Here is a 24,256-nt window from a genome sequence, read left to right on the forward strand (position 1 = left end):
ATCATTGTCTAAATAATTTAATTTTAAAAGTGAGGGCAAAAATTGATCGTCAACATCCGGGACCCCAACCAAACATGTGCACAAGTCCATAACATCATAGAACCCACCGAAATCATCAAAATACCGCTCTGAGGTCGTTTACGAAGAACGTTGACCGTGGTCAACTAAAGCCTCATTTCAAGTCAAAAATCACATTTTCTTTAAAATTTCACATAATAGCTTTCCAAAAAAATGACACGGACCATCCAGACGAGTCATAACTCATCAAATAAAGCTACGGGAAGTCTCAGAATATAGAGAAAGGAGCTAGTATTCAAAACGACCTATCGGGTCGTCACATTCTCCACCTCTAAAAGAAACGTTTGTCCTCTAATGGACATAGAAATGTATCTGGACTGGTAAAAAGTGCGGGTATTTACTCCTCATATCAGACTCGAACTCCCACGTAGCCTTCTCAATCGGTTGGCCTCTCGATTGTACTTTCACAGAAGGAAAACTCTTAGATCTCAATTTTCGAACATGCTGGTTTGAATAGCCACCGGCTCTTCCTCATAGGTTAAATTCTCATCAAGTTGCATCGTACTAAAGTCTAAAACATATGACCTATCCTCATGGTACTTCCAAAGCATGGAGATATGAAATAACAGATGTACCCCTGCGAGGCTAGGAGGCAATGCAATCCTATAAGAAACCTCCCTAACCCTCTCCAAAATCTCAAATGGGCCAATAAAACTCAAGCTCAACTTTCCCTTCTTCCCAAACCGTATCACGCCCTTCATATGCAAAACTTGTAGAAGAACCTGCTCATCCTCCATGTAAGCCACATCTCGAACCTTCCGGGCCACACAACTCTATTCCTTTGATTGAGCTATACGAAACCGCTCCTGAATCTCCTAAACATTTTACTAAGCATCACGGACCAATTCTGTGCCCAACAACCTAGCCTTACCGGACTCAAACAAACCACCCGGCGAATAACATCGCTTCCCATACAAGGCCTCGTATGGAGCCATCAGGATGTTCGACTGATATCTGTTATTATAGGCGAACTCCGCTAGAGTTAAAAATTGGTCCCACTGTCCCCGGAAATGTATAAAGTATGCCCGCAACATGTCCTTTAGAATCTAAATAGTGCGCTCGGACTTTCTGTCAGTCTAAGGATGAAATGCGGTATTGAGTTTGATCTGCGTGCCCAACTCATGCTGCATGGCTCTCCAAAAATGCGATGTGAACTGCGTGCCCTGGTCAAAAATGATAGAAATGGGCACGCAATGTAGGAGTATATTCTCCTGGATGTAAAATTTGAGCCAACCATTCTGAAGAATAGGAAGTCATCAGTGGAATGAACTTGCGGACTTAGTCAACCAGTCACATTAACCCAAACTGTATCATATTTCCTCAAGGTCCATGGAAAGCCTACCACCAAATCTATAGTGAGTCGCTCCCATTTCCACTCCGGTATTTCCAATCTCTGAGTCAACCCATCCTGTTTCTGATGCTCAAACTTCACCTGCTGGGAATTTAAACACCAAGAGACATGACCAACTATATCTTTCTTCATTTTCTGCCACCAATAGTGTTGTTTCAAGTCACGGTACATCTTCATGACACATGGGTGAATGGAATAGCGCAAACTGTGAGGCTCCTCACTTATCAACTCTCTCAACCCATCAACGTTCGGAATACAAATCCAGCCTTAAAGCCGGATAACACCATCATTTCCAATCACAACCTCCTTGGCACCACCCTGTTGCACCGTATAATTCAACACCAATAAGTGAGGATCATCAAACTGGCAAACCTTGATGCTCACCAATAATGATGATTGTGCCACAACATAAGCAAGAACTTGGCTAGGCTCCAAAATATCCAACATCAAGAATCCATTGGCCAAATCCAGAACATCCATGGATAGTGGCCTCTCCATTGTGGGTAAATATGCCAAACTGCCCATGCTCTCAGCCTTTCTACTCAATGCTTCGGCCACTACATTGGCCTTCCTTGGATGAAATAATATGGTGATATCATAATCCTTCAGTAACTCCAACTATCTCTGATGCCGAAAATTAAGGTCCTTCTGCTTGAACACGTATCAGAGACTCCGATGGTCGGTATAGACCTCACATGGAATGCCGCATAGATAGTGCCTCCAAATCTTCAGCACGTGAACAATGGCTGCCAACTCCAAATCATGCACAGCGTAATTCTTCTCATGAACCTTCAACTTATAATATGCGTAGGCAATCACCCTATCGTCCTGCATCAATGCCGTGTCAAGCCTAATACGCGATGCATCACAATACATGGTGTAAGATCTTGAACTCGTAGGAAACACCAATACTGTGGCTGTAGTCAATGCAGTCTTGAGCTTCTGAAAGCTCACCTCACACTCGTCGGACCATTTGAAAAGAGCACCCTTCTGGGTAAACTTGGACAATGGGGCTAAGATAGATGAAAACCCCTCCACGTTTCGGCGATAATAACTCGCGACACCCAAGAAAAACCAAATCTTTGTAGCCGAAGTAGGTCTAGGCCAGTTCTAAACTACCTCAATCTTCTTAAGATCCATTTTGATATCCTCGGAAGACACAACATGCCTAAAAAAGGCAACTGAGTCTAACCATAACTCACACTCTAAAAACTTGGGATATAACTGACGATCCTTCAAAGTCTGAAGTACAATCCATATATGCTGCTCATCAATGAAGATGATCACGAGGGAATCCAAATAAGGCTTGAACACCCAGTTCATCAAATTCATAAAGGCTGATGGAGCACTAGTCAAGCAAAATGACATCACCAAGAACTTGTAGTGACCATATCGAGTCCGAAAAGATGTCTTAGGGATATACGATACCCTAATCTTCACCTGATGGTAGCCAGATCTCAAATCAATCTTGATAAACACTTTGGGACCCTGAATCCTGTCAAATAAGTCATAACACCTCGGCAACGGATACTTGTTCTTGATAGTGACCTTGTTCAACTGCCGATAATCTATGCACATCCTTCTCAGTACATCCTTTTTCTTTACAAACAACATTGGCACACCCCAAGGCGAGACACTAGGTCCAATGAATCCCTTGTCAAGAAAATCTTTCAACTGCTCCTTCAATCCTTTCAACTCAACTAGAGCCATAAGGTATGGTGGAATATAAATGGGCTGAGTGACCGGAACCAAGTCAATGCAAAAGTCGATATCCCTGTCAGGTGGCATACCCAACAAATCAGTAGGAAACACCTCTGGGAACTCACTCACCACCGGTACTGAATCTATAGAAAGCACCTCAGCACTAGAATCATAGATATAGGCCAATTACACCTCTTAAAACTAAAAATCATGAATGAATACAAAATTAGTCTACTAAATGATAAGAACAAGAGTGGGCTTACCATGTACTCTAGATTGGCTTACTATATCACTATCACTTGGACCATTTGTCCCATCTATCTGATTGTACAACTCATCCTATCATAAGATTCTGAACTGTTCCTATCAACCCTTGCTTAGTGATCTCTTATTTCATCATCATCGTTACTTATTATCAGAATACAAAGTGGCTCTTACGCGTAGCAAGGTAGACCATCCGTAAGGCACACTAGAAGATAACTATCTGGTGGCTTATATGCATAGCAAAGCATACGGTCTGTATGGCTCACAATATTCGTGTCGGACTATGCGTACACATGGGACCATCCATAGCCAAACTTTATCTTACATATGCGTTTCATTGACCGTCCATAGGTTAATCCTTTATTTTCCACCTACCCATTCATAGACTGTCCGTAGGGAACATACTTATGCATAAATAACATTACAACAACATGCAACAGTAAATATCTTATAAGCTCGGTACTCGTGTCTATAGCGTATAACTTCTTCTAGTACTTTTGGTAACTCTTAGTTCGTATTCGGCACTGAACAGGCCTGTTAGGATGGCCTCTACCAAATGAACCCCTGCCTCCAGACGAGGTACCACTGAAACCACCAAAATGACGAGGCCTCTTCTTAGATGTCATTTCTTTAATTTCGACACGAATCCTCTCGATCCGCCTAGCCATCTCCACTACCTGGGTAAAAGAGATATCATCCTCGGTCTCCTTGTCCATCTGTAGCCTGATGCCATAGGTAAGGCCGTCTATAAATCTCTATACCCTCTCCCTCTCAGTAGGGATCAAGATAGCTTCATTGCGTGATATATCCACAAATCTGGTCTCATACTGAGTAAAGGTCATGTTGCCCTATTGAAGGCGCTTAAACTGACTGCAGAAGTCCTTTCTCTGAGTGAAGGGAATGAACTTCTCCAAAAATGACTGTGAGATCTAGGCCCAAGCGAGAGGAGGTGAACTTGCTGGCCTGCCCTGAACATATACCTACCATTACCTCTTGGCATAGCCATGCATCTGAAACACTATAAAGTCAACTCCGTTAGACTCTACTATCCCCATGTTGCCCAATATCTCATGGAAACGGTCCATGAAATCCTGGAGGTCCTCAGAGGATGTACCACCAAATTGAGGGGGAAACAACTTAGTGAACTTGTCCAACCTCTTCAGCCCCTCAGCTGACATCGCGGGTCTCTCCTCGGGCTATGTAGCAACAACAGGATAAGCCACCCTAACTGGTAGAAATATTGGGGTTTGATACCCGTGAGACATCTGCTCTGAAGTGTGAGTAGCAGGAGCCTGGGCCCCTCCCCCAACCTGAGAGATGGCTGGTGACATAAGGAACACAGTGGCTTGGGCCAGGCGAACTAGGGCATTCTGAAGCACTGGTAGCGATGAACCCCTATAGGATCTGAGCTGTTCCTACTGTGTTACACCCTATATTTTCGTATGTGAGAGTACGTCGTAACTCAATTGATGTAAGCTCAGAAATAAGAACATATTTGAAAGCACATAAAGTAAGTTAATCATGTTACCTTGGAGGTTACAAATCTTTAAGATTATGAATAACAAGTACCAAGGGGGTTGCAAAGCTTAGAAGCTAAACGAACAATAAGTTTCGTCGAAAGTCGATAAGTTTGGAATGTTATAACATGTACTTTGGGGTGATAGTAGAGTTATTAACATGTTATGGAGGTTATTTTATGAGTTATTTTTGTCGTATGATAGTCGTGTGTTATGAAGTCAAGCAAGTTGTGTAACAAAAGTTGGCAAAGGTCATCACAAGTTACAGTCATAAATGTACTAGGTCAAATGTAGCTTCGCTTTTATCCTAATTTACTTTGAATTATGAGGTGATAAAACTACAAAATTGAATATCTATAAGTCTAGTTTCTAACACATTAAACCGTTCGTCAATACGACATCAGGGTAGAGAGATATTTGCGTTTTCGCGAGACTTCACAGGAAGCCCCTATGGGACCCACTTGGTCGTGGCCGACCTTCACTTGTTTTTATCTCGTTTTGGGGATGAGCTTTGCTCATTTTCCGTCCTACTTACATACTCACACACTTCAAACCCTCCCAAACAGTTCTCCCATGGATCCAAGAAAATTTCAGAAAAATACACCATAATCCAATATCAAAGTTAGCCAAAGGTGAAGAATAACCCATCTACGGTGTTGTGATGTGAATAAGGATGATAGTGAGCAAAGTTAAGCTTAGGGTTCGAATTTTATCTATTGCCTAATGTATGTGTAACATCTTTTTGATGGTTTTTAAGGTTAATTACACGTTGTTGTGGTGTTGGAGTGAAAGATTACAAGATAACACTTGAAAGGGGAAGAGATGTTGTTATCTTTTGTTAGGTTGTTTTATATATATATATATATATATATATATATATATATATATATATATATATATATCTTGTTACGGATGGAAAATGGGGAAAATAACTTGATTATGATATGGTTTATGTTGTTATGTATTTATATATGTTTATCAAGTGAATTGGTGAAAGAAACATATGAAACTTGAGATTGGAAGTGAAGATTAGCTTAAGTCACTTCTATAGTGTTGTATTGCCATTGAGGGCTGTTGTAAGCTAAATGTAACTTGGATTTTGACATGAAGCTATTGTAGGAGGTATCTATCTTGTGTTCTTGCATGTGCTTAAGGTTATCTCGATGTTGATTAAGTTAAATGGATGGATTAGACATGAACTAGTGATTAAAGTTGTTAATTGAGGATAGTTGGAGATGTGGATTGTTTCATTAGTTGTAAATATCTGGTATAAGGCTAGAATAATTGATGAGTGAATTCATTATCATGTTAACAATATTGTTAAGTTAAATTAAGGAGTATATAAGGGGTGATACAGATTCCAATCAGAGCTTTCCGCTTGTCGTGAAGTAGTTGTGACTTATTGTTGTTAAATGGTGTCATGTTATTGATATTTATATGTTGCTGGATTTCTCTTGTTGTTTTTGTTAACACATGGTATTGGAGGATGCCCTTGTTATAGGGGAGATGCTGCCCAACATAAAATATCGTTATTATCATACCTTAACTCAGCACAGAGTTAAGGTAGGTTAAGGCTATCCCTTCTTTCCTTTTGGCATGATCCAGATGATACAACGAAACGTTTAAATATGCAACTTTCACAAATGACTCTATTCTTAGAAGTACTAGGGTTGCCTATGTTCTTGATTCCCCATATGTCCTATTATCATATCGTCTGTTCATATGTCTCAGAAAATACATAAGTTGATAAATTATATTTGTGATATTAACCGAAGGCATATTGATCTTATCACATTCCGAGAGATCTTACTGACTTCATTATTCATTGTATTCATTTATACATGTATATTGACCCTTGACCATATGGCGTTATATACACATTTATAATCTGTATATGGGGTATGGGGAAGGGTTACGACGTTATATATGTACCACCACCTGATCAGCTGGTATATGTTGATGATTTCGCCCATAGAGGCCGAGAGGATATGCTGGGATGCCCCCAAAGGCTTGATGATGTTAGGTACGCATATACCTATGCATGGTATGACATTTATACACATATGCATGACATTATAAATGTTTCATGATTCACAGAGCTATTCAGACTTACAGGTTGAGTCCTTTACTCCTTTTTTTCTTTCATGTCTTTTATATACTACTTTTCATTCCTTGCGTACTTAGTACTTTATTTGTACTGACATCCCTTTTGCCTGGGGACGCTGCGTTACACGCCAGCATGTCCCGATAGATAGGTTGACAGTCCTCCTAGTAGGCTATCAGCTCTGCGAAAGGTGTTGGTGCACTCCACTTGCTCCGGAGTTGCCTATTTGGTCAGTATGATTTGGACATGTATTGATTGGTATGGCGGGGCCCTATCCCAACCTTTATGACATTTATGTACTCTTAGAGGCTTGTAGACAGATGTCATGTATATGGATACTTGTATGGCCATGTCGGCCTATGTTTTGAGTGTACAAATGATCATGTTGGCCTTATAGGCCCGTATGTCACGTGTATAAGTTTCTATATCATGTTGGGTCATTCTATGTCTAGTCTTTCCTTATGTTTTATTCCGGTTATCTGATTACGGCCCTTCTGGCCCACTTACCCATGATGGTATGATAATAACGATATGTTACGTTGGCATTCAGTTGAGCAAGGCACCGGGTGCCCGTCATGGCCCTCCGATTTGGGTCGTGAAAAAAGTGGAATCAGAGCAGTTATGTCCTAGGGAGTCTACAAGTCGTGTCTAGTAGAGTCTTTTTTTATGGGCGTGTTATGCACCACACTTATAAGCAGGAGGCTACATGGCATTTAGAACTGTCACTCTTTCTTCTTACTCTAGATCGTGTGGTAGAGCTGAGTTGTAAGAATTTAAACTCCTAAATTCTATTTTATTCGTAATACAAGGATACCTACATCCAGAAAGACAGTGGGTAAGAGATTAAGTGTGGTTGTGGAAGAGTTGAGTAAGATGAACTCGATTTTGGACCATGCTTATGATGAGTAAATATGAGGTCTTTCGCAGATCATGTGTGTACTAAGACGTGTAACCTTCTTGATAAGGAGCCCTAAGGCATGAATACCTATTCACCCATATGGTAAAAAGCAAAAAGAGAATCAAAAGATAGATACAAGTTTCAACAAGTAAAAGAAGCAAGGTGAAGAAATTCAGGCAGAGAAATATAAGCATTTTGAGTTACCTTCAACAATAACAGAGGCATGTACAATTGGTCACACCCATCTCAGTTATGCCCTATGGGAGCTAACAGATATAGTCTAAGAGAAGGATAGGATATCAGGATCTAGCTAGGGTTGGAGTAACCCAAAATGGTGGATGGATTGTTAGCGTTAGCTGACATTTCCGAAGGATATTGCAAACATGATAATAGTTCTCCTTGGGAGACACCTATTTGTTGCAGTTTAGAATAATACAGTTAGATATGAATACTAGCATGTTCATAACATTCAGAAGACAGGCACTGGTCCTAGAAGGGATAAATATTTACCTTAGTATGGCCATGTCCCTAGTCAAGAGAGAATATTAGGCAACCCGAAGAGCCAGTGGATGGAGCAAGGGGAGGTAAAAGCGAAAGAATATTTTATTGATGTTTTTAGAATAATGTGATAGACGGGAATATTAGCAGGAGAATAAGAAGAGAGTAAATAAAGCATTATGAGTAAGATGTGATAAATGAGTGATAACAGTAAATCAAAATATGACAGGATGACAGAGTTTATAGTCAAGTGAAGGGAAAGACAAGAGAAGACATACCTTGAAACAATAAAAGAGTATAAGCCATAAAGTCATATTCTTATTTTGAGAAATAAGTTGGTGACTCCAACGTGATTACCAGAAGGAAAACTTAGACCCCGGAGTAATATAAATCAGTATGGGCTAGTGAACAAGATAAACTGAACATGAATTAGGGACCAAATGATTTGATAATAGTCGGCATCATAAGAATTTTTGATATCGCATTCCGGCGATAATAGAATGGACAATGGAAGAATAGGCTCTAAAGGTCATTCAAGAAGACGCTTCCCAAAGGGAGCACTACGAGCAAAGTTAAGCTTAAGGGACTAAGTGTGCTAGTTACACTAGGTGTCACCCTCATGCGTAAGAACTTCAGTTATCCTTGGTACAGAAGGTATCAGTGAATATGTGAAAAGACGGCAAAGATGATAAGGTAACTATGGAATAGTAATGGAAGAATGTGGTAAAAATGTGAAAGGAATGAGATTGCAATTATTCAGATCCTACTTATATGCTACGATTCCAGAACATTATGCAAGCACGATGTCGGGGAGAGGAAGTAAGGGTTACCCCCGGATGTTATTGATAAATAAGAAGCCAATGCGAGAGGTAAGGTAAGACAAAGGATATAACCCAAGAGAGATTACGCGGAATATAGATATGAGAATAGACTAACGAGTAGTTAGTAGTTGATTCAGAAAGAGTCTAGTTATGGCTAGACAAGAGGATACAGATAAATCAACAAATCATGCAAGATAAACGTAGTGAACCCCAACATAGGAAATTCAGTCTCGCAGATATGATGACATTGTGATCCTTGAGAAATATTCAGATAGGAGTTGGTGTAGTTAAAGGTACCGTATAAGTGTTGCAGAATTAAAAGAAAGTGTCACTGAGGAGACAGTCAAAAATTTCAGTTCAGAAGCAACCCAACGAGCACAAGGATGCGGAGGTAAGTAACTAAGGATAATTATAGGCGAGTAAGAACATCAAAAATTACTTCGGGTATATGATGTAATAAGCTTGCAGTTTTACAGGAGTCATAAGGTCTCCCCTAAGTACTACCACAAAAGACTAGCTGAGGAAATAAGGATAAAGGATTCAACATAAGCATAGTAACTTGAAGAAGAAATGATCTTGTAACAACAGTACCACTACAATATTGTATGCACTCCATAAGAAAGTATCACCTATCGTGACTAATGAATGGGAAGTAAAAATCAAATGTGATATTTGAGATCATGTGAGTTACAGGGAATTCTAGTTTTCGTGGACACTAATATAAGCCAAGTATCCATGCAGCAAGTGGCAGAACGACCAAGAAAAGTAATTGCTTATGTTTGATGACAACTGAGAAGGCACGAAAGGAAATCTATGGTGCTAGCAAGTTAAATGAAGGTTGCGAGTAGTATAAATTGATATGTGTAGGTCACAAGCTAAAGTATGGTAGAGTAACAAGGTTTTAGGTAGATAGGAGTAAGGATAAGAAAAGGTGAGTGAGAAGGTGACAAGAATCCGTAAGGCTTCGGAATTATGCCCATCAAAACGAGAGAGTTGATGGTTTTCATAAGTTATAGAAACCTTAGTATAACTTAGATAAACTCAGAGGAGTTTAAGACTAGGAGAATTTAGAAGAAATGGAATACTGCCCTGGTAGTAGAATAGGAGTGTGAGTGTGATAAGCGATAAGAGGATGATATTTTGGAATATAGTCTTCGATTGAAGTAATGATTTAATGAAAAGGTATTTCATGAATTGCACGGGATTAGGATACCCCCATAAGATGAATCACATCAGGATGCTATGAAATACGGCTATTGAAGTATAGTATCGTCCCTAAGGTGGATCAGAAAAATCACTTCAGATGTTCCCCGATGAGATATGAGCCCAAGTGACAATGTATTATGTAAGAAGTTTCAAGTTATCAGTGGTAGATTATGGATCAACATTAGGGTGAATCAACAATGGATGGATAATAGTTACAAAGTATGAGATGAGATTAAACCGTCATTCTTAAGATGAATAGTAATGAAGAAGAACTAAAGGACTTAGATTTATACATATAAGATAAGCAGCGAGAGAGTAACCTCGAGTTGGGTAGCTGACCTCGGTAATAATAAAACCAAAGTAAGAGTTATGGTATAGTATGAACTATCTAGATGCACTAAAGCCATAATGATAGATAACTGAGTCGATGAAACAGAATATAGCAATAGTCATAAGTTCGACAAAGTACGGAGCGAACAACTTTAGTACACCTATACATGCCCAGAGGGCTAGCTTGTCATAGTACTGCATATGTTCACAAAGTGAGGCCTAGAGATTGGCTAAAAGTTGGAGAAAAAAGGAGAGAAGATAGCATAGGCGCAGATACAAGGACAGAGTTATACAGGCTGCATGACAAAAGGTATCAACAGTTACGAGATTGAAAGAATTCCGACCACTCGTTGTGTGAGAAAGAGGCCTAAAGGGGGGAATGCCCTAGCCTTTGGATTAATTCACAAGACAATTGCCCAGACGGCAAGGACAGTACTTAAGTATTCATAAGAGCTATCCGTTTATGAGACTAATAAGTGCATCAGTCAACATTCAAGGACTAATGTTCCAAAGGGGGGAATGATGTTGCACCCTATGTTTTTGTACGTGACAGTAAGTCGTAAATCAATTGATGTAAGCTCAGAAATGAAATTATATTTGAAAGTACATAAAGTAAGTTAAGCATGTTACCTTGGAGGTTACAAATCTTTAAGATAATGAATAACAAGTACCAAGAGGGTTGGAAAGCTTAGAAGCTAAACGAAAAATAAGCTTCGTCGAAAGTCGATAAGTTTGGAATGTTATAACATGTACTTTGGGGTGAGACTGTTACACCCCATATTTCTTTTTATACGTGAAAGTATGTCATAAATAAATTTTATGAAAGCTCGAAAATGAGATGTTACATCCCGTATTTTTGTACGTTAAAGTTTCGTCGTAAGTTAATCGACGTAAGCTCGGGAATGAGATTATTTTGAGATTATAAGCATTATGCTATTTAAAATAAGTGATGAGTAAATTCGTGAAGGTGAGAGGGTAAGCAAATCGAAGAAAATGAATTTCGTCAAAGTTTGACATTTTGGGATAAAATACGGCCCGAGCTAAAATACCCGGTATTTATGGACTAGTACCATTCAAGGTACCACATGACCATGATAGTAAGGTGTATAAGGTGTGTTAAAAGTAAGTAGTATTTCAAGTAATTTGAGATATTTCTTAATTATATGGATAATTAATTAATTATTGGATTAGTGGAGAATTAATAAGTTTATTAAGGAGTTGGTGGATGGTTAATTAGGGTCTTTGGATAAAGATTAAGGAACCAAACGTGGCAGCAAACCTTGTCCAAATTAATGACTCATAATTCTTATGATAAGGTGTCACATTCAGTGGCTTAGTCATTACAAAGTGTGGGGCCCACACCCACTTATATAAAAGGCCTATCAAATTACAAATTGAGATGCTTATATTTAGATGCAAGTAACTGATGGAACTCTTAAGAGATCTCTTATTTTATTAAAAGTAGGATGCTAAGGCTTTCTAAGTAAAGAATGGAGGTCCTGAAGGGTGAAATCGTGACTCTAAGGGAGTACGGTACAATCTTTTCCAAGAATATCATACGGAGTTTTCCCTACTCGATCCACCATTATGTGTTGTCGCAGTTGACGTGTGTTAAAGGGATTGTCAAGAGAATCGGCTCAAGTATGTTAAGTCTAAGCCCTTCCTTCATTTTGGCATGATCTCGTAACTACATGTGTTTGATAAGGAGGCATAAAGAGAAGTTCATACTCCCAAATTTATATATATTATCCTAGTATCATAAATTACATTATTCTCCTAATCGGGACTTCATATTTAATTGAGTAATGTCTTCTTCCAGTCAAGAGAGCAGAGAGCCTATATATACAGTATTGCAGTATTTTCATTACAATCAAGGTATAATCGATGGGCAGGCCCCTATTGGGCAACCTCTGATCAGATGGTAAGTTATATACCGAGCCTACTGTGGCCGCGCGCCTATGGGTGAGCCTACTACGATAGAGTAGTTATATATATATATATATATATATATATATATATATATATATACCGAGCCTTATAAGGTCGAACAACTATTTTACTTACTATATTGAGAGAGTTGAGTCAGTATCAGCAGATGAGCATATCTTCAGATTATCTTTGACTCCCAGTTACTTTCAGTTATTATGTTATCAGTTAAGTTTCAGCTTTCAGTATATTGCCTTATATACTCGGTACATTATTTCGTACTGACGTCCCTTTTCTGGGGGCTCTGCGTTTCATGCTTACAGGTTCAGAAAGACAGACGGGTAGACCTCCTCATTAAGTATTTTCCCGAGTTCAGCTTGATCGGTAAGCTTCATGCCCTTCGGAGTTGCCGGGTCTAGAGCTTTATGTACATCTTGTGTATATATGTATATATAATATGAGAAGGTTGGGGCCCTGTTCTGATCACAGTATATCTATAAGTAGAGTCTTGTAGACATATCCTGTCAGTTAGTGCAGTATTTTGGGCTTGAAGTCCTTTTATGTATATTTTGTTGGTTTGCCAGTTGTAGTAGTTATGACGGCCTTGTTGACCCAGCATTATATTGATGTTTAGCCAGCATTCGCAATTGTCTTGCAATGTGGCCCATGGACAAAGTATGACATTATATATTCATAGTCCCTTAGTCGCAAGTTGGTACGCAAGGATAGGTGAGGCACCGAGTGCCGGCCTCGCCCCCGTGTTCGGGGCGTGACAGAATTGGTATCAGAGCAGTTATATCCTAGGGAGTCTACAAGCCGTGTCTTGTAGAGTCTTGTTTATGGGTGTGTTGTGCACCACACTTATAAGTAGGAGGCTACAGGGCATTTAGGACTGTCACTCTTTCTTCTTACTCTAGTTCGTGTGGTATAGCTCCGTTGTAAGAATTCAATTTCCTAAACTCTGTCTTATTCATAATATGACGATGCCTACATCCAGAATGACAGTTGGTAAAAGATTGAATGTGGCTATGGAAGAGTTGTGTCAGAGGAACTCAATTTTTCATGATGCTTATGATGAGTAAATGTAAGGTCTTGAGTAGATCATGTGTGTACTAGGATGTGTAAGATTCTTGATAAGTATCCCTAAGGCAAGAATGCCTATCCAATCTTACGGTAAAGAGGAATAAGAGAATCGGAAGGTAGACACAAGTTTCAGCAAGTAAAGGAAGCAAGGTGAAGAAGGGTACGAATTACCTAGTTAATGAAGATTAACAGTATTTACAATTTAAGCAGAGAAATATAAGCATTTGAGTTACCTTCAATAGTAACAGAGGTATGTACAATTGGCCACACCCATCTCAGGTATGCCCTATGTGGGCTAACATAAGTAGTATAAGAGAAGGACGGATATCAGGATCCGGCTGGGGTTAGAATAACCCAAAATGGTGAATGGATTGTTTGTGTTAATTGACATTTCTGAAGGATATTGCAAATGTGCTAATGGATCTCCTTTGCGAGACACCTAGATGGTGCACTCTAAATTAGTACAGCTAGATATGAGTACTACAAAGATAGGCAGTGGAAGCCTTGAAGGGATAACTATTACCTTAGTATAGCTCTCGTCCCTAGTGGGGAGAGAATGTTAGGAAATTCGAAGAACCAATGGATGGAACAAGGGGAGCTAAAAGCAAAAGAATGTCTTGTTGAAGTTTTTAGAATAAAGTGATAGAAAGAAATGTTAGCAGGAAAAAAAAAGAAGAGAGTTAATGAAGCATTATGAGTAAGATATGATACATGGATGACAAGGAAGATTAAAAAAATGAAATGAATCACAGTATTACAGAGTCTATAGTCAAGTGAAGGAAAAATGAGAGGTGACGGACCTTGAGACAACAAAAGAGTATAGGCCATAAAGTCATATCCTCATTTCGAGAAATAAGTTCGTGACTCAACGCGATTACCAGAAGGAAAAGCTAGACCCCCAGAGTAATAGAAATCAGTATGGGCTGGTGAACCAGATAAACTAAACATGAATTAGGGACTGAGTGATTTGATAATAGTCGGCATCATGAGAATTTCAGAGATTGTGGTCCGGCGATAATAGAATGGACGACAGAAGAAGATTCATGAGAAATTCAGAGAATGGTCTTTCAGGAAAACGCTTCCCTAAAGCAAGGAATGTGAGCAAAGTTAAGCTTAAGGGACTGTATGTGCCAGTTATACTAAGTGTCACCCTCGCGAGTAAGGAATTTTGTTATCCTTGGTATAGAAGGATTACCGCAAGGTGAGTAAGGGTTATCGATGATGTGACAAGACGCCAAAGATGAAAAGGTAAAACATCTATAGGTAGATTGTCGTGGCTCCAACCCTTAATACTCCACTAAAGGGGGGAATATGGGGTAATATAGCATTAAGTCAGAATTAAGTGGTTCTAGTAATTATGGAATAGTAAAGGAAGAATGCGATAAAAATGAGAAAGGAATGAGATTGCACTTATCTAAATCCTACCGATACTCTACGATTCCAGAACACAATGCAAGCATGACGTCAAGGAAAGGAAGTAAGGGTTCCTGCCGAGGATGTTACAGATAAATAAGGAGCCAGTGCGAGAGGTAAGTTAAGACAAAGGAAATAACCCATGAAAGATTATGCGGAATATTGATATAAGAATGGGCCAACTAGTAGTTAGTAATTGATTCAGGAAGAGCCTAGTTATGGCTAGACAAGAAGATACATACAAATCAACAGATCGTGCAAGATAAACATAGTGAACCCTAACGTGGGGTAATTAGTCTCGCAGATATGACATTGTAATACTTGAGGTATATTCAAATAAGAGTTGGGAAAGTTAAAGGTACCGTATGAGTGTTACGGAAATAAAGGAGAATGCCACTGGCAAGACAATCAAAATATTAGTTCAGAAGCAACCCTACAAGCACAAGGGCATGGAGGTAAGTAACTACGGATAATTATAGGAAAGTAAGGACATCAAAAGGTCTGTCGAGTATACGATGTAATAAGCTCGCAGTTTTACAAGAGTCAGAGGGTCTTCCCTAAGTACTACAATGAAAGGCTAGCTGAGGAAATAAGGAAGAAGGCTTCAACCTAAGCATAGTGACCTAAAGAGGAAATGGTCTTGTAAAAACAGTCTCACTACAACAACGTATGCACTCAAAAGATGGACGGGAAAAAGAAAAAAGTCAAAAGATGATATTCAAGATCATATGGGTTGTATGGAATTCCAATATATGTGGGCACTAAGATAAACCAAGTATTCATGCAACAAGTGACAAAACAACCAGGAAAAGTAATTGCTTACATTTAAAGAAAGTTGAGAAGGAACAGAAGGAATTATTCGATCGATGGCCCAGAGTTAGTTACATTATGAACACACTTAAGAGTTCAGAGTATTATCCATGCAGCATATCTTAACATTCATACAGCCATAGAAGACTCCGGTATAAGTTAAAAGAAAGAATTGAGCCCAGGGCTTAGACAAAGGATTGAATTATTAGAAGATTGTATCATAGATATTCCATAGCGCCCATGAAAGGCTAAAGTAATAGCTAATACTAGGAGCTGCAGATCGGAAGATAGCTTAAGACTACATGAAGGCTGATCAGAAGGAAGAGGAAACTAAAGAGTTTAATCAACTAAGTAAATCAGGAGTCTGATTATTGGACCCAGAGAATTATAGAAATCATGATTGAGAACATAGCGGAATCAATCTTAATATCAGAGGCGCAAGAGAGATAGCACAACAACCATATTCTATAAAGGCTCTATGATAAAGCCAATTAGAAAAGTACCAGCCTCATAAGAAGTCAGTATGAAGCTCCCACTGGACTACGTATGCGCTAGAGGTGCAAGTATTATAATTGAGTTTCAAGTTATGGATGTAAATCATACCTATGTAGAAGTGGGGTTATGAAAGAGATAGAAGATACGATGAGAGAGTTTAAGGTAAGCAAGGTAAATGTGAACAACGTACGAGATACTCAGGTGTAGAAGGTTATGAATAGTCCATACTACGGATAGAAGGCTAGAAGTGTGAGGATCCAGTATCTAGGAATGATAGCGGCATCGTCAGTGGCATATCTTCCAGTCTATGGTTTCTAGGTACTGAGAGGTCTAGTTATGAGAGTAAAGAAGAGTTAGAAACGATGTGATGTCCCGCTTGATGTTCCAGAACAACATAAGGAAATCTATGGTGAAAGCAAGTAGAAGGGAGGTTACAAGTAATATAAATAGATATATGTAAGTCGCAAGCTAAAGTATGGTAGAGCGACAAGGTTTTAGAAAGACATGAGTAAGGATAAGAAAAGGCAAGTAAGAAGGTGACGAAAATTGATAAGTCATCGGGATTAAGCCCATGGAAACAATAAAGCTGATGGTTTGTCTATGTTATAGAAAGTACAGTATAGCGTGAATGAACTCAAAGGAGTCTAAGACTAGTAGTATTTAGAAGAGATGGAATGATGCCCTGGTAGTAAAATTAAGGTGTAATTGTCATAGATGAAGGATGACATTTGGAACTTCGATTGAGTAATGATTTCATGAATTGTATAGGATTAAAATACCCACATAAGGTAAATCACATTGGGATGCTATGAAATACGATTATGGATTGTAGATTAATATTTAGGTGAATCAACAATGGAACACAAAGTATGAGATGATATTAGGCCATCATTCTTAAGATGAACAGTAATGAGGAAGCATTAAAGGACTTAGACTTATACATATAGGATAAGCAATGAGAGTAACCCGGAGTTTGGAAGCAAACCTCAGTAACGATAAATCGAAGTAAGAGTAATGGTATAGTATGCCCTATCTATATGCAGTAAAGTCATATGAATAGATAACTGGGTCTATGAAATAAGATATAGCAATATTCATAGGTTCGACAAAGTATCGAGCGAAGAACTTCAGTATACATATAGATGCCCAGAGAGACATCTTATCAAGCTCTATATATGTTTACAAGGTGAGGCCTAGAGATTGGCTAAAAGCTAGAGGAAAAAGGAGAGAAGAGTCGCATAGGCGCACTTACAAGGGCAGAGTCATACAGGCTACATGATAGAAGGTAGCAACATCCATGAGATTGGAAGGATTCACACCACGAGTCGTGGTGTGAGAAAGAGGCCTAAAGGGAGGAATGCTCTGGCCTTTGGGATTCATTCACAGAACAGTTACCTAGATGGCAAGAGGAGTACTAAAGTATTCGCAAGAGCTATGGGTTATGAGAATGATAAGTGCATCAGTCAACATTTGAGGACGAATGTATTAAAGGGGGGAACAATGTTGCACACCATATTTTTTTACGTGAAAGTATGCCATAAATAAATTTTATGAAAGCTCGGAAATGAGATGTTACATCCCGCATTTTTGTACGTTAAAGTTTCATCATAAGTTAATCGAGGTAAGCTCGGAAATGAGATTATTTTGAGATTATAAGCACTATGCTATTTAAAACAAGTGACGAGTAAATTCGTGAAGGTAAGAGGGTAAGCAAATCAAAGAAAATGAATTTTGTCGAAGTTTGACATTTTGGGATAAAATATGGCCCATGCTAAAATACACGGTATTTATGGACTAGTACCATACAAGGTACCACATGACCATGATAGTAAGGTGTATAAGGTATGTTAAAAGTGAGTAGTATTTCAAGTATTTTGAGATATTTCTTAACTATGTGGGTAATTGGTTAATTATTGGATTAGTGGGGAATTAATAAGTTGATTAAAGAGTTGGTGGATGATTAATTAGGGTCTTTAGATAAAGACTAAGGAACCTAACGTGGAAGCAAACCTTGTCCAAATTAATGATTCATAATTCTTATGATAAGGTGTCAGATTTGGTGGCTTAGTCATTACAAAATATGGGTCCCACACCCACTTATATAAAAGGCCTATCAAATTACAAATTGAGATGTTTATATCTAGATGCAAGTAACGGATGGAACTCTCTAATTTAAGAGATCTCTTATCTTATTAAAAGTAGGATGCTAAGGCCTGCTAAGTAAAGAATGGAGCTCGACATTTCGTATGAAACTACAGCAGCGTGAAATTGCGACTCTAAGGGAGTACGGTACAATCTTTTCCAAGAATATCATACGGAATTTTTCTTACTCGATCCGCCGTAACGTGTTGTCGCAGTTGACGTGTGTAAAGGGATTGTCAAGAGAATCAGCTCGGGTATATTAAGGCTAAGCCCTTCCTTCATTTTGGCATGATCTCGTAACTATATGTGTTTGATAATGAGGCATAAAGAGAAGTTCATACTCCCAAATTTATATACATTATCCTAGTCTCATAAATTACGCTATTCTCCTTATCGGGACTTCATATTTAATTGAGTATTGTCTTCTTCTAGTCAAGAGAGTAGAGAGCCTATGTATACAGTATTACAGTATTTTCATTACAATCGAGCTATAATCGATGGGCAGGCCCCTATTGGGAAACCTCTGATCAGATGGTAAGTTATATACCGAGCCTACTATGGCCGAGCGCCTATGAGCAAGCCCAGCATGGCCGAGATACAAAGACTAGTAAGGCCGAGCACCTATGAGCGAGCCTACTACGGCAGAGTAGTTATATATATATATATATATACCGAGCCTTATAAGGTCGGACAACTATTTTACATACTACATTGAGAGAGTTGAGTCAGTATCAACAGGTGAGCATATCTTTAGATTATCTTTGACTCCCAGATACTTTCAGTTATTATATTATCAGTTCAATTTCATCTTTCAGTATATTACCTTACATACTAGGTACATTATTTCGTACTAACGTCTCTTTTCTGGGGGCTCTGCATTTCATGCGTGCAGGTTCAGAAAGACTGACAAGTAGACCTCCTCATTAGGTGTTTGCCCGAGTTTAGCTTGTTCGGTAAGCTCTATGCCCTTCGGAGTTTCTGGGTCTAGAGCTTTATGTACATCTTGTGTATATATGTATATATGATATGAGTAGGTCGGGGCCCTGTTCCGATCACAGTAGGCCTTTTATGTATATTTTGTTGGTTTGCCAGCTGTAGTAGTTATGACGGCCTTGTCGACCCAGCATCTTATTGATGTTTAGTCAGCATTCGCAATTGTCTTGCAATGTGGCCCATGGCTAAAGTATGACATTATATGTTCAGAGTCCCTTAGTCGCAAGTTGGTACACAAGGATAGGTGAGGCACCGGGTGCCGGTCTCGCCCCTCAGGTTCGGGGCGTGACAGAGACTAGGGTTCTTAACATGATAAGGAGGTTATTTTATGAGCTATTTTAGTCTTATGATAGTCGTGTGTTATGAAGTCAAGTAAGTTGTGGAATAAAAGTTGGCAAAGGTCATCACAAGTTACATTCATAAATGTGTCAACTATTAGGTCAAATGTTGATGAACGTTTCTCCAAATTTACTTATATGGTGATCCACCTACCAAATTGAATATTTACGGATCTAGTTTCTAATGCATTAAACCGTTCATCAATACGATATCACGATAGAGAGATATTCGCATTTTTACGATACTGCGCAGGAAGCCCCTATGGGATCCACTTGGTCGGTGGCCGACCTTCGCTTGTTTTTATCTCGTTTTTGGGATGAGCTTTGCTCATTTTTCTTCCTCCTTCCATACTCACACTCTTCAAACCCTCCCAAACAGTTCCCCTAAGGCTCCAAACAATTTTTAAAAAAATACACCATAATGCAACATCAAAGTTAGCCAAAGGTGTAGAATAACCCCTCTATGGTGTTGTGATGGGAATAAGGATGATGGTGAGCTAATTTAAGCTTAGGGTTCGAATTCTATCTACTGGATAAGGTATTGTTAACATCATTTTGATGGTGTTTATGGTTAATTACTTGTTTTTGTGGTGTTGGAGTGAAAGATTATAAGATAGCACTTGAAAGGGGAAGAGATGTTGTTATCTTTTGTTGGGTTGTTTTTAGGCTATATATATATATGTTGTTATAGATGAAAAATGGGGAAAATAACTTGATTATGATATGGTTTCTATTTTTATTCATGTCTATATGTTTATCAAGTGAATTGGTGAAAGAAACATATAAAACTTGAGATTGGAAGTGAAGATTAGCTTAAGTCACTTCTATGTTGTTGTATTTCCATTGAGGGCTATTGTAAGCTAAATGTAACTTGGATTTTGACTTGAAGCTACTGTAGGAGGTATGTATATTGTGTTATAGCTTGTGCTTAAGGTTATCTTGATGTTGATTAAGTTAAATGGATGGACTAGACATGAACTAGTAAATAAAGTTGCTAATTGAGGATAGTTGGAGTTGTGGATTGTTTCCTTTGTTATAAATATATGGTATAAGGCTGTAATCATTGATGCATGACTTCATTATCATTTTAATGATACTGTTAAGTTAAATTAAGGAGTCTATAAGGGGTGATATTGATTCCAATCGGAGCTTGCCGCTAGTCGTGAAGTAGTTGTGACTTGTTGTTGTTAAATGGTCTCATGTTATTGATATATATATGTTGCTGGATTTCTCTAGTTATTTTTTTTTATATATGGTATTGGAGGAGGCCCTTGTTATAGGGGAGATGCTTCCCAAATTTACATAAACGAGCTACTAGTTTAAGTTGAGGACTTAACCATTACTCAACACTGATTTTGAATCTCCTTATGCTATGGTAGATTGAGTTGAGTTGTTTGAAGAATTGCTTGGAAGGTATTAAGTACTTAACGGAGTTAGGTTATGTTAAGGATATCCCTTCTTTCCTTTTGGCATGATCCATATGATACAACAAAACAAGCAAACACGTAACTTTCACAAATTACTCTATTCTTAGAAGTACTAGGGTTGCCTATGTTCTTGATTCCCCATATGTCCTATTATCATATCGTCTATTCATGGGTCTCAGAAAATACATAAGTTGATAAATTTTATTTGTGATATTAACCGAAGGCATATTAATCTTATGACATTCTGAGAGATCTTACTGACTTCATTATGCATTGCATTCATTTATACATGTATATTGACCAATGTCCAGATGGAGTTATATACGCATATATAATAGGTATATGGGGTATGAGGAAAGGTTACAGCGTTATATATGCACCACCACCTGATCACCTGGTATATGTTGATGATTTCGCCTACAGAGGCCGAGATGATATGATGGGATGACCTCAGAAGCTTGATGATGTTATGCATGCATATACCTATGCATGGTATGTTATTAATACACATATGCATGACATTATAAATGTTTCATGATTCACAGAACTATTCAGAATTACAAGTTGAGTCCTTTACTTCATGTTTTTTTCATGTCTTTTATATACTACTTTTCATTCCTTAGATACTCAGTACTTTATTTGTACTGACATCCATTTTGCCTTGGGACGCTGTGTTTCATGCCCGCAGGTCCCGATAGATAGGTTGACAGTCCTCCTAGTAGGCTATAAGTGCTGGTGCACTCCACTTGCTCAGGAGTTGCCTATTTGGTAAGTATGATTTGGACATGTATTGATTGGTATGGTGGGGCCCTGTCTTGACTTTTATGATGTTTATGAACTCATAAAGGCTTGTAGACATATGTCGTGTATATGGATACTTGTATGGCCTTGTCGGCCTATGTTTTGAGTGCAAATGATCATGTCGGCCTTATAGGCCCGTATGTCATATGTATAAGTTTCTATATCATGTTGGGTCGTCCTATGTCTAGTCTTCCCTTATGTTTTATTCCGGTTAGCTCATGACGACCCTTCTGGCCTACTTATCCATGATGGTATGATAAGAAAAATATGTTACGTTGGTACTCGGTTGAGTAAGGCACCGGTTGCCCGTCGTAACCCTCCGATTTGGGTCGTGACATACTTGCGCGATCGAAACAGGGATCTCCTCATCTTGCTCGATCTCAGTCTCGACAACAAGTATTTATGTGCATGCTCTAGGCTGAGCTCTACCTCTCCCTATGGCTCTACCTCGGCCCCAGCCCCTTCCCTGGTATTGGCTGCAACTTGGGACTCCGACTCCTGATTAGTTGTGGATGTCATACGTGTCTTCACCATCTATGAGAGATTAAGAGAATAATGATTTAAACTCCGCGATCGATAGAGTCGCAAAATAGGGAATGAATGAAGTGAAGTTTTCTAAAGCCTTATAGCCTCTAGAAGATAAGTAAAGACGTCTCATTACCGATCCTCAAGACTCTACTAAGCTTGCTCATGACTCGTGAGACTTAGGGAACCTAGTGCTCTGATACTAACTTGTCACGACTCAAAATCCCAACCACGGGGACCGTGATGGCACCTAACATCCGCTTGCTAAGCAAGCCAATATTAGCTAAATAGTTATTCAATTTCACAATCTAAAAGCAAATGATTAAGAATCTATGTTTGAAATACTTAGTAATGTAATAACCCGAAACCAACGCAATGTAGTATAAACCCAGACTGGTGTCACAAGTGCATGAGTGACTAGAATACTACATACAAAATCTGAAATAAAATACAACTATCTGAAATAACATAAACAGTAATACAGATAGAAAAGGGACTTTGGGGTCTGCGAATGCTGTGCATATCTATCTCAAGTCTCTTGGATGAGCGGTCCGAGCAATCTCCACTAAACGCCGTTGAGACCAACACCGGAATCTGCATAAGAAGTGTAGAATTATAATACTGAAGACATGCGTTAGTATGAGCGTAACCTCGATGAAGTAGTGACGAGGCTATGACATGGCACTCACTATATACTTTTACGAGTATAAGTGGAAAATAATAACGGAATAGAGAAACAACAATTAACATGAAAACCAGAATAAGAAATACCCAACAGAGGGCCCTAGAATATCATCAATGCAAGGTTCCACAACACAACGGTTCATAATCAAAAGCCAAGAATAGCCATAATAGAACTTCTCTGTTTTAGCGCGCAATACGATCCACACATAATAACAATACCATTACGGCATGCAACCTGATCCCATATGTAACATCAATACTGTTACGGCGTACAACCCGATCCCATTTATATAATCTCAATACTGCTGCGGCGTACAACTCGATCCCAATATCATATCATTACTATTGTGGCGTGCAATCCAATCCCACATATACATATTATAATACTACAACAAGCTCTGAAGTATCTCACAACGTAACACAAAAGGGAACTAAACAAATAAAGTCTCTAAGATAGTTCAATTAAACAAGTAAAGACACAAGACAAGTAAAAGCGGCTATTTAACAACATACAAAAGCATAAACCAAGTAAAGATGATAAATAAATGAAGACATGAATACATGGGACATATAACAAATTGAAGCAGGTAACGCATGAAAGCATGAATTTAAATAGTAATGACAAGTAGCAATTAAAGCACATAACGAGTAATAACACGGAATAAAAGAAAATATGGTATAAGTGAAAACATGCAATTAAGTAGTCTTCCACACATGCTTAACCATGACAATACATATACACTCTTCACCTTGTATATACACCGTCCCCATACATAAATCAAGCAACAAACCAATCAAGTCCTAATACCCTCAAGTCAAGGTTAACCATGATACTTACTTCTTTTCGAAAT

Source organism: Nicotiana tomentosiformis, chromosome 12, assembly GCF_000390325.3.
Source record: "Nicotiana tomentosiformis chromosome 12, ASM39032v3, whole genome shotgun sequence".
NCBI lineage: Eukaryota > Viridiplantae > Streptophyta > Magnoliopsida > Solanales > Solanaceae > Nicotiana > Nicotiana tomentosiformis.